The 13,152-nt window shown below is 42.2% G+C and overlaps 1 pseudogene; it reads right to left on the bottom strand.

The window, feature by feature from the left end:
- Nucleotides 1–3,366: 3,366 nt before the first annotated feature.
- On the bottom strand, nt 3,367–12,042 carry LOC115161485 (secernin-3-like; annotated as a pseudogene).
- Between the last annotated feature and the right edge of the window lie 1,110 nt (nt 12,043–13,152).

The raw sequence follows: 13,152 nt of genomic DNA, 5'->3' as shown, positions 1-13,152 counted from the left end.
CGAGATTTAACAGTTGTCAAAGAGGCTGAGGTAATAATGACCGGCCCAAATTATGGATGTCAAATATCTTGCATTATCGTCTCAAGTTATACAGACCAGCTTGTATCCCCTTGATGACACTTTTATACCGTAAGGCTCAGATTGTTATTTATTTCGTTTGGATGGCAAGAATGGTATTTGTCAGGTATTGAAAATGCAAGTCTGTAATGGGCCTCTCGAGTGGCGCAGAGTTCTAATGCACTGCATGACAGTGCTAGAGGCGTCACTACAGACCCGGGTTCGATCCCGGGCTCTATCATAACCGGTCGTGATCGGGAGTCCCATAGGGCGGCGCTCAATTGGCCCAGCGTCGTCCGGGTTAGGGGAGGGTTTGGCCGGGGGGGGGGCTTTACAAGTGGGCCATCATTGTAAATAAGAATTTGTTCTTAACTGACTTGTCTAGTTAAATAAAAAATGTAAATGCATGTTGCTGTGTATTCTAAATACCCTTAATTTGGCCATAATTTATAACTTAAAATAGATATGGCAGCTAGATCTATTTTTAATATATTTGAATAATGAAGACAAAATGGTGTCAAATTTTATGAATGCAGAATTTTATTGTTTGAATTCTCCGTCTGTTCGTACATTATTAGTCACGCGATATCTCGGATTTTGACAACTTTGATGAATGATGCATCTTGCCATAGAGTCCCGGCATTTACAAAATTACACTAATTGGCCCAAGGGGGGCGCTATAGTAATCAACTGAGAACTTTGAACAAGCATATCTCCTGTCCCGTCATTTTGTACATGCAGTGCCTTCGGAAAGTATTCAGACCCCTTTATTTTTCCCACATTTTGTTAAGTTACAGCCTTATTCTAAAATGAATTAAATGAAACAATTTCCTCAGCAATCTACACACAGTACCCCATAATGACTAAGGAAAAACAGTTTATTTATTTTTTTAATTTAAAATGTATTAAAATTACACAGAAATACCTTACTTACATAAGTATTTTGACCCTTTGCTATCAGACTCGAAATTGAGCTCAGATGCATCCTGTTTCCATTGTTCATCCTTGATGTTTCTACAACTTGATTGGAGTCCACCTGTGATAAATTCATTTGATTGGACATGATTTGGAAATACACACACCTGTCTATAAGGTCCCACAGTTGACAGTGCATGTCGGAGCCAAAACCAAGCCATGAGGTCGAAGGAATTGTCCATAGAGCTCCAAGACAGGATTGTGTCGAGGCACAGATCTGGGGAAGGGTACCAAAAAATGTATGCAGCATTGAAGGTCCCCAAAAACACAGTGGCCTCCATCATTCTTTAATGGAAGAAGTTTGGAACCACCAAGACTCTTCCTAGAGCTGGCCGTCCGGCCAAACTGAGCAATAGGGGGAGAAGGACCTTGGTCAGGGAGGTGACCAAGAACCCAATGGTCACTCTGACAGAGCTCTAGAGTTCCTCTGTGGAGATGGGAGAACCTTCCAGAAGGACTTCCAGACGGAAGCCACTCCTCAGTAAAAGGCACATGACAGCCCGCTTGGAGATTGCCAAAAGGCACCTAAAGGACTCTCAGACCATGAGAAACCAGATTTTCTGGTCTGATGAAACCATGATTGAACTCTTTGGCCTGAATGCCAAGCGTCAGGTCTGGAAGAAACCTGCCACCATCCCTACGGTGAAGCGTGGTGGTGGCAGCATCATGCTGTGGGGAAGTTTTTCAGTGGCAGGGACTGGGAGACTAGTCAGGATTGAGGCAAAGATGAACTGAGCAAAGTACAGCGAGATCCTTGATGAAAACCTGCTCCATACCGCTCAGGACCTCAGACTGGGGTGAAGGTTCACCTTCCAACAGGACAATGACCCTAAGCACACAGCCAAGACAACTCAGAAGTGGCTTCGGGACAAGTCTCTGAATGTCCTTGAGTAGCCCAGCCAGAGCCCGGACTTGAACCCGAGCGAACATCACTTGAGAAACCTGAAAATAGCTGTGCAGCGACACTCCCCATCCAACCTGACAGAGCTTGAGAGGATCTGCAGAGAAGACTGGGAGAAACTCCCCAAATACAGGTGTGCCAAACTTGTAGTGTCATACCCAAAAATACTTTAGGCTGTAATCCCTGCTATAGGTGCTTCAACAAAGTATTGAGTAAAGGGTCTGAATACTTATGTAAATTATATTTAAGGTTTTTATTTGTAATAAATTAGCAAAAATTTCTAAACAGTTTTGTTTCTTTGTCATTATGGGGTATTGTCTGTAGATTGATTGAGGGGGAAATAACTATTTCATCAATTTTAGAATAAGGCTGTAACGTAACAAAATGTGGAAAAACTCAAGAGGTCTGAATACTGAAGGCACTGTTGTATATGCAGCCCCTCATGTTTCCCATAAGAACCTAAACTCAGCAAAAAAAGAAACGTCCTCACTGTCAACTGCGTTTTATTTTCAGCAAACTTGTATGCTTCTATATTTGTATGAACATAAGATTCAACAACGGAGACATAAAATGAACAAGTTCCACAGACATGTGACTAACAGAAATTGAATGTGTCCCTGAACAAGGGGGGGCGGGGGGGTCAAAATTAAAAGTAAGTCTGTATCTGGTGTGGCCACCAGCTGCATTAAGTACTGCAGTGCATCTCCTCCTCATGGACTGCACCAGATTTGCCAGTTCTTGCTGTGAGATGTTACCCCACTCTTCCACCAAGGCACCTGCAAGTTCCCGGACATTTCTGGGTGGGAATGGCCCTAGCCCTCACCCTCTGATCCAACAGGTCCCAGAGGTGCTCAATGGGATTGAGATCCGGGCTCTTCGCTGGCCGTGGCAGAACACTGACATGGCCAGGCTGGTGGCATTGTCATGCTGGAGGGTCATGTCAGGATGAGCCTGCAGGAAGGGTACCACATGAGGGAGGAGGATGTCTTCCCTGTAACGCACAGCGTTGAGATTGCCTGCAATGAGAACAAGCTCAGTCCGATAAGGCTGTGACACACCGCACCAGACCATGACGGACCCTCCACCTCCAAATCGATCCCGCTCCAGAGTACAGGCCTCGGTGTAACACTCATTCCTTCGATGATAAACGCGAATCCGACCATCACCCCTGGTGAGACAAAACCGCGACTCGTCAGTTAAGAGCACTTTTTGCCAGTCCTGTCTGGTCCAGTGACGGTGGGTTTGTGCCCATAGGCAACGTTGTTGCCTTACAACAGGCCTACAAGCCCTCAGTCCAGCCTCTCTCAGCCTATTGCGGACAGTCTGAGCACTGATGGAGTGATTGTTCGTTCCTGGTGTAACTCGGGCAGTTGTTGCCGTCCTGTACCTGTCCCACAGGTGTGATGTTCAGATGTAACGATCCTGTGCATGTGTTACACGTGGTCTGCCACTGTGAGGATGATCAGCTCTCCATTCTGTTTCCCTGTAGCGCTGTCTTAGGCGTCTCACAGAATGGACATTGCAATTTATTGCCCTGGCCACATCTGCAGTCCTCATGCCTCCTTGCAGCATGCCTAAAGCACGTTCAAGCAAATGAGCAGGAACCCTGGGCATCTTTATTTTTGGTGTTTTCATAGTCAGTAGAAAGGCCTCTTTTAGTGTCCTAAGTTTTCATAACTGTGACCATAATTGCCTACCGTCTGTAAGCTGTTAGTGTCTTAATGACCGTTCCACAGGTGCATGTTCATTAATTGTTAATGGTTCATTGAACAAGCATGGGAAACAGTGTTTAAGCCCTTTAAAATGAAGATCTGTGAAGTTATTTGGATTTTTACGAATTATATTTGAAAGACAGGGTCCTGAAAATGGGACGTTTCTTTTTTTGCTGAGTATATAAGCTCCGCCCATTCTATTCATTATTTCTGCATCATTCATGGGGGACAACATGTTTACTGATGCCTTAACTTATTTTAATGATTCTTGGCTAAAAATAAATATATTGGGTTTTTTAAATACACAACTATAATTCCAGTTTGTTTTGGTTTTAGGTTTGTTGGGAGAAAAAAAAGTACAATACCGACTGTGCCAGATGAAATGCAATATTCTTTATTATTGGAGTTATTTTGGAGTCATGTTACTTTTTCCTTAATGGGATTGTGCTTATTACTGTTGCCAGTAAGGTAATTGAGCCATGTATTCACCTTGTTTGGCATTATGAATGTTTGAATGATGATTTTGTCTTTACATTTTTACATGTCACTTGACTAAAAGAGAATGTACGGTATCATGCACTTTGAAGCTAACTAATGCTGCATGTTCTTCTATGATTCCCATGCCTGTTTTTTTTAAACAAATAAACTGCTGTATTGCACCTCTGGCTTATGTGGTTCCTTTTATACTGGGTTAAAACAGAACTGATGGATACATGTTGTGGTAAAGTGCGGGTGTGGCTCTTCCTGCAGGGCCTTTCGGGGTGGAACAGGATGCCTGAAGACCGAATGTGACAATGAAAAGATGTCATCTCTTTTTACTTCAAATAAACCTATACGAATCACTCAGTAAACTGCTCAATGGTAAAACGAGGCCAAGCTCTTGCCTCCACTACTAATGCTTTCTTTACTCGGTGTATTATTTTGCATAGTGGGACATGCAGGAGTTGGTCTTGAAACAACCCCTGGCCATTTAGATAGACAGACACCGACCGGTGTCATTTTAAGATCAGAGATGACTATTTATTTTTTATTGATCATGGCCTTATTTCTATTACAGCATATTGGAGGACTCATTCATATTCCATTCACCCAGCTAAATATAACATTGGTAGGTTTAGGTTATTACATGACACTCATTTTCCCAATACCCATCGTGAGGTTGCTACAACCTAGCTTAAGAATGAAAGTTTACAACGTAAGTGCACAGGTCTAGACAAAAAATGTGAGTAATCAAGGTGACAATGACATATTCAATACAGTGTTGCACACTCTTGCCTGCATCTCACTGATCTAGGGTTTAATCGTTAGTCCAACAGTTGCAAATGAGTTTATATTGGACGTACAGTTGAAGTCGGAAGTTTACATACACCTTAGCCAAATACATTAAACTCAGTTTTTCACAATCCCTGACATTTAATCCTAGTAAAAATTCCCTGTCTTGGGTCAGTTAGGATCACCACTTTATTTTAAGAATTGAAATGTCAGAATAATAGTAGAGAGAATGATTTATTTCAACTTTTATTTCTTTCATCACATTCCCAGTGGGTCAGAAGTTTACATTCGCTCAATTAGTATTTGGTAGCATTGCCTTAAAATTGTTTAACTTAGGTCAAACGTTTCGGGTAGCTTTCCACAATACGTTGGGTGGATTTTGGCCCATTCCTCCTGACAGAGCTGGTGTAACTGAGTCAGGTTTGTAGGCCTCCTTGCTTGCACACGCATTTTCAGTTCTACCCACAAATTTTCTATAGGATTGAGGTCAGAGCTTTGTGATGGCCACTCCAATTCCTTGACTTTGTTGTCCTTAAGCCATTTTGCCACAACTTTGGAAGTATTCTTGGGGTCATTGTCCATTTGGAAGACCCATTTGTGACTTCCTGATGTCTTGAGATGTTGCTTTAATATATCCACATAATTTTCCATCCTCATGATTGTGAAGTGCACCAGTCTCACCTGCATCAAAGCACCCCCACAACATGATGCTGTCACCCCCGTGCTTCACGATTGGGATGGTGTTATTCGGCTTGCAAGCCTCCCCCTTTTTCCTCCAAACATAACAATGGTCATTGTGGCCAAACAATTCTATTTTTGTTTCATCAGACCAGAGGACATTTCTCCAAAAACTACGATCTTTGTCCCCATGTGCAGTTGCAAACCGTAGTCTGGCTTTTTTATGGCGGTTTTGGAGCAGTGACTTCTTCCTTGCTGAGCGGCCTTTCAGGTTATGTCGATATAGGACTTGTTTTACTGTGGATATAGATACTTTTGTACCTGTTTCCTCCAGCATCTTCACAAGGTCCTTTGCTGTTGTTCTGGGATTGATTTGCACTTTTCACACCAAAGAACGTTCATCTTGGAAAGACAGTACCGTGCAGTATCGAAGAGCCCTCACTGCTGCTCAATCATCCTATTTTTCCAACTTAATTGAGGAAAATAAGAACAATCCGAAATGTATTTTTGATACTGTCGCAAAGCTAACTAAAAAGCAGCATTCCCCAAGAGAGGATGGCTTTCACTTCAGCAGTAATAAATTCATGAACTTCTTTGAGGAAAAGATCATGATCATTAGAAAGCAAATTACGGACTCCTCTTTAAATCTGCGTATTCCTCCAAAGCTCCGTTGTCCCGAGTCTGCACAACTCTGCCAGGACCTAGGATCAAGGGAGACACTAAAGTGTTTTAGTACTATATCTCTTGACACAATGATGAAAATAATCATGGCCTCTAAGCCTTTAAGCTGCATACTGGACCCAATTCCAACTAAACTACTGAAAGAGCTGCTTCCTGTGCTTGGCCCTCCTATGTTGAACATAATAAACGGCTCTCTATCCACCAGATGTGTACCAAACTCACTAAAAGTGGCAGTAATAAAGCCTCTCTTGAAAAAGCCAAACCTTGACCCAGAAAATATAAAAAACTATCGGCCTATATCGAATCTTCCATTCCTCTCAAAAAATTTACAAAAAGCTGTTGCGCAGCAACTCACTGCCTTCCTGAAGACAAACAATGTATACGAAACGCTTCAGTCTGGTTTTAGACCCCATCATAGCACTGAGACTGCACTTGTGAAGATGGTAAATTACCTTTTAATGATGTTAGACCGAGGCTCTGCATCTGTCCTCGTGCTCCTAGATCTTAGTGCTGCTTTTGATACCATCGATCACCACATTCTTTTGGAGAGATTGGAAACCCAAATTGGTCTACACGGACAAGTTCTGGCCTGGTTTAGATCTTATCTGTCGGAAAGATATCAGATTTTCTCTGTGAATGGTTTGTCCTCTGACAAATCAACTGTAAATTTCGGTGTTCCTCAAGGTTCTGTTTTAGGACCACTATTGTTTTCACTATATATTTTACCTCTTGGGGATGTCATTTGAAAACATAATGTTAAATTTCACTGCTATGCGGATGACACACAGCTGTACATTTCAATGAAACATGGTGAAGCTCCAAAATTGCCCTCGCTAGAAGCCTGTGTTTCAGACATAAGGAAGTGGATGGCTGCAAACGTTCTACTTTTAAACTCGGACAAAACAGAGATGCTTGTTCTAGGTCCCAAGAAACATAGAGATCTTCTATTAAATCTGGCAATTAATCTTGATGGTTGTACAGTCGTCTCAAATAAAACTGTGAAGGACCTCGGCGTTACTCTGGACCCTGATCTCTCGTTTGAAGAACATATCAAGACTGTTTCAAGGGTAGTTTTTTCCATCTACATAACATTGCAAAAATCTGAAACTTTCTGTCCACAAATGATGCAGAAAAATTAATCCATGCTTTTGTAACTTCTAGGTTGGACTACTGCAATGCTCTACTTTCCGGCTACCCGGATAAAGCACTAAATAAACTTCAGTTAGTGCTAAATAATGCTGCTAGAATCCTGACTAGAACCAAAAAATTTGATCATATTACTCCAGGGTTAGCCTCCCTACACTGGCTTCCTGTTAAGGCAAGGGCTGATTTCAAGGTTTTACTGCTAACCTACAAAGCATTTGGTCCTGCCATACATACCTACACTTACGCTACGGTCACAAAACGCAGGCCTCCTAATTGTCCCTATAATTTCTAAGCAAACAGCTGGAGGCAGGGCTTTCTCCTATAGAGCTCCATTTTTATGGAATGGTCTGCCTACCCATGTGAGAGATGCAGACTCGGTCTCAACCTTTAAGTCTTTACTGAAGACTCATCTCTTCAGTGGGTCCTATGATTGAGTGTAGTCTGGCCCAGGAGTGTGAAGGTGAACGGAAAGGCTCTGGAGCAACGAACCGCCCTTGCTGTCTCTGCCTGGCCGGTTCCCGTCTCTCCACTGAGATTCTCTGCCTTTAACCCTATTACAGGGGCTGAGTCACTGGCTTATTGGTGTTCTACCATGCCGTCCCTAGGAGGGGTGCATCACTTGAGTGGGTTGAGTCACTGACGTGATCTTCCTGTCTGGGTTGGCGCCCCCCCCTTGGGCTGTGCCGTGGCGGAGATCTTTGTGGGCTATACTCGGCCTTGTCTCAGGATGGTAAGTTGGTGGATTAAGTTTTCCCTCTAGTGGTGTGGGGGCTGTGCTTTGGCAAAGTGGGTGGGGTTATATCCTTCCTGTTTGACCCTGTCCGGGGGTATTGTCAGATGGGGCCACAGTGTCTCCTGACCCCTCCTGTCTCAGCCTCCAGTATTTATGCTGCAGTAGTTTATGTGTCGGGGGGCTACGGTCAGTCTGTTATATCTGGAGTATTTCTCTTGTCTTATCCGGTGTCCTGTGTGAATTTAAGTATGCTCTCTCTAATTCTCTCTTTCTCTCTTTCTTTCTTTCTTTTTTTCTTTCTTTCTTTCTTTCTTTCTTTCTTTCTTTCTTTCTCTCTCTCGGAGGACCTGAGCCCTAGGACCATGCCTCAGGACTACCTGACATGATGACTCCTTGCTGTCCCCAGTCCACCTGGCCGTGCTGCTGCTCCAGTTTCAACTGTTCTGCCTGTGGCTATGGAACCCTGACCTGTTCCAGACCTGCTGTTTTCAACTCTCTAGAGACAGCAGGAGCGGTAGAGAGCCTCTCAATGATCGGCTATGAAAAGCCAACTGACATTTACTCTTGAGGTGCAGACTTGTTGCACCCTTGACAACTGTGATTATTATTATTTGACCATGCTGGTCATTTATGAACATTTGAACATCTTGGCCATGTTCTGTTATAATCTCCACCCGGCACAGCCAGAAGAGGACTGGCCACCCCTCATAGCCTGGTTCCTTTCTAGGTTTCTTCCTAGGTTTTGGCCTTTCTAGGGAGTTTTTCCTAGCCACCGTGCTTCTACACCTGCATTGCTTGCTGTTTGGGGTTTTAGGCTGGGTTTCTGTACAGCACTTTGAGATATCAGCTGATGTAAGAAGGGCTATATAAATACATTTGATTTGATTTGATCTCTAGGAGACAGAATGCGTCTCCTTCCTGAGCGGTATGACGGCTGCGTGGTCCCATGGTGTTTGTACTTGCGCACTATTATTTGTACAGATGAACGTGGTACCTTTAGGCGTTTGGAAATTGCTCCCAAGGATGAACCAGACTTGTGGAGGTCTACAATTGTTTTTCTGAGGTCTTGGCTGATTTCTTTTGATTTTTCCATGATGTCAAGCAAAGAGGCACTGAGTTTGAAGGTAGGCCTTGAAATACATCCACAGGTACACCTCCGATAGGCTAATTGACATAATTTGAGTCAATCAGAAGCTTCTAAAGCCATGACATTTTCTGGAATTTTCCAAGCTGTCTAAAGGCACAGTCAACTTAGTGTATGTAAACTTCTGACCCACTGGAATTGTGATTCAGTGAGTTATAAGTGAAATAATCTGTCTGTAAACAATTGTTGGAAAAATTACTTGTGTCTTGCACAAAGTAGATGTCCTAACCGACTTTCCAAAACTATAGTTTGTTAACAAGAAATTTGTGGAGAGGTTGAAAAACTAGTTTTAATGACTCCAACCTAAGTGTATGTAAACTTCCGACTTCAACTGTATACAGTTATGTTTATCCCCTTCCGTTTAACAAACGTTTTTCAGTGGAATGAATACACCCCTGATCACATGCAAACACAGTTCACTGTTATAGCAGCCACATACAATCAGCATAATTCCTTCTCACGTCTATGCGCTCTCTTCCTCCCACCTTTTCCCTTGCTTGTGGACTTCCGTGCACAACACATCAGCTGTCTGTGACCAGGCGAAAAAACCTTTCCAAGGCAAACCTTCATACCATAGCCACTACACACAGCCTACATTGTAGTCACTATATTAGCTAACGTCATAATCAACATTGCTACTAGAACTAATGCGTTAGACGACCCGCTACAATCATGCAGTACATACAGTATACTGTCAGCAAGCAGTTTAGCAGTTACACCACTTAAACTTACCTTGAGTTGGAAAAGTTCCAGTGTTGGATAGCCATAGCCAGCTAGCTAACATAGCATCCCTCTCTGTTTGAGTAGGCTAAACTAGCTAGCTGCAGTTGCTGGCTAAGTAAGTGAAAGTGGGAAAAAATACAATGAAATATAGCTATCTATCTCTCGTTCTCTCTCTTGCTTTCATCTTCATTTTTTAAGAAATGAATTTGTTCAAAACTGTTCAACTATTGTCTTTCTCTTTGAATCAACTATTCACCAGATGTTATGCACTGCAGTGCTATCTATCTGTAGTTTATGCTTTCGGTACTAAATTCATTCTCTGATCCTTTGATGGGGTGACATGTCACTTTATGCTGTAAGAGCTCTGATAGATTGCAGGACGTCCTCCGGAGGTTTTCATAATTACTGTGTAAATCCATGGAAGGGGGTGAGAACCATGAGCCTGCTAGATTTTTGTATTGAAGTCAATATACCCAGAGGACAGAAACTAGCTGTCCTCTGGCTACACCATGGTGCTACCCCACTGAGTGCTGTTGAAACTACTGTAGACCTTCTTTGCAAAACAGTCTTTTAATCAATTATTTGGTGACGTGAATATATTTAGTATAGTTTTATCTTAATGTTTCACTATTTTTATTTTTATGAAATTCACTGAGGAGATTGGTCCTCCCCTTCCTCGTCAGAGGAGCCTCCACTGCTGTAAACACTCATTTCTTACTGGATTGAGTTAGAAAACACGTGACCAATCGAAGTAGGGTCTTCAATACCAGTTGTTAACAGTTTCTCCATCTCAGCCATCATCTTTTTCTAACTCTCTCATATTCTGCATGATCTTCTTTCCTTTATCTTAAAAATAATACAAATCCAAAATTAAGCCAAATATTCGCTTAAACTTTAAAGAGTTAAGATGTACTGTATAGATTTGGAAAGGTTTTGTACCATGGTGATATCAATGATGCAGCCACCACCCCCACCTGATGTTTGACAAACAGTGGATGTTTGTGATGTGGCTTGCTCTGGAAGCGAGGTATCTTCTTCGCAGTGTCATCAGGACCATAACCTAGAGAGATATTCTGCTTCAACTGTTTAATGTCTTTCACAAAGACAAAAGGTTTGAAAACTGACCTGTTGGGTGAGAAAGGATCCTTAATTGACATACATTTGCATAAACTTAAGATGGAACAATAACATGGCTAGGTAGGGTGTGTGAGCGGTGGCCAGCTCCATACTGTACCTCTCAGGGTCAGGAGTTCCAGTGATGTAGTGCACCCCCGGCAGGTTGGGGTCTATTAGTACGACAGACATGCTTCCTGTTGTCATAAAAATCCCCTCCATGTTGATGCCACTCTCCTTGTCCCTCAGGATATCCATCATCGTCTCAGCAGTGATACGTCCTAAATACTCAGATTCATTGTCAATAGTTCGCAAGCTATATGGATTCAATGCTGTTTCAAATTATCCCATCAAACTCAATTCTTCTACACTTGACTCAAACAACTAAACCTAAAGACGTACATAATCTTCATATTTAACCATCTAACCTTTGCTTCTCTCCAGTAGGTTACGCACTTCACAGTAACGGCTGCCAGAGGTCCCTATTCTGGCTGTAGTCATGAAAGAGTACATCTCAGCGAAACTGAACGGGGCCTTCCCATCCCACCAGCCTTGGCTCTTGGCATACTCCCAGGGTGTTCCTTGTCTATCTTGGTTGTTATTGAGTACTGATAGGAGATATTACGATACAGAGGATACAACATATTATCAACAAAAAAACTGTTATTGCTCAGTCTGCAAGTTTTCAAGTTGGGCAAACTCAAACCCAGATAGCTAATTAACTTCCACTATTTCTGCTGCCCAGTACTTCCCAGACGCCTCAATCATCCAGGCCTCAGTCTTGTCTGAGATGAGGAAGCTATTGTGGTAGGCAAAGCCAGACTGGTCCTCCATGCAATTTCTCCAGCAGCTCTGCCTTCTCAGCAGTCTCAGCTCTCTCCAGACCAAGTGTGCAAGACATACCCATCACATCGATGAGTCCTCATTCTTTGCAACCTTGTCCCCATTATTTGCTTCATAGTGCAATGCATTTTTATTTTACAAGCAATAATTAACAAATACCGGAGCAATACTTAGTTGAAGAATAACAAACTACAGACATGAACATACACTGCACAGTATTTTTGTTGTTGTTTTGGCTCTGTACTCCAGCACTTTGAAGTGATAATGATGAAGAGGTCACATTTACGTTTTAGTAATTTAGCATATGCTCTTATCCAGAGAGAGTGCATACATTTTCATTGTTTTTTTTCCATACTGGTCCCCCCCATGGGAATCGAACCTACAACCTTGGCGTTGCAAGTGCCATGCTCTACCAACTGATTCACACGGGACAGGTTAAAGTGCAGACTGGCAGCTTTAATTTTAGGATATTTTCATCCATTCATCCATTCCGTTTAGCAATTACAACACTTTTTGTACATAGTCACCCCATTTTAGGGGACCAAAAGTATTGGGACAAATTCACTTACATGTGTATTACAGTAGTCAAAAGTGTAGTATTTGGTCTAATAGCACGCAACAACTACATCAAGTTTGTGACTACTAATTTGTTGGCTGCATTTGCTGTTTGTTTTGGTTGTGTTTCAGATTATTTTGTGCCCAATCGAAATGAATGGTTAATAATGTATTGTGGCATTTTGAAGTCGCTTTTATTGTAAATAAGAATAGAATATGTTTCTAAACACTGCTACATTCATGTGAATGTAACCATGATTACTGATCATCCTGAATTAATCGTGAATGATGATGAGTAAGAAAGTTAGATGCAGAAATACCATACCCCCCCAAAAGAAACGCTAACATCGCGTTATTGTTTCATGTGTAACTCTGTGTTGTTATATGTGTCGAACTGCTTTGCTTTATCTTGGCCAGGTCGCAGCTGTAAATGACAACTTGTTCTCAACTGGCCTACCTGGTTAAATAAAGGTGAAATAAATAAATAAATAAATAAATAAATATATTGTAATGGTAAAGAGGTTACCGTGTCCTGAGGGTATGATATTTGTCTGTAACTTTCTCACTCATCATTATTCACAATTCATTCAGGATTATTCGTAATCATGGCAGAATCCAC

This window comes from Salmo trutta, chromosome 24, assembly GCF_901001165.1.
Source record: "Salmo trutta chromosome 24, fSalTru1.1, whole genome shotgun sequence".
NCBI classification, from domain to species: domain Eukaryota; kingdom Metazoa; phylum Chordata; class Actinopteri; order Salmoniformes; family Salmonidae; genus Salmo; species Salmo trutta.
This window is presented reverse-complemented; position numbering and strand designations above follow the sequence as displayed.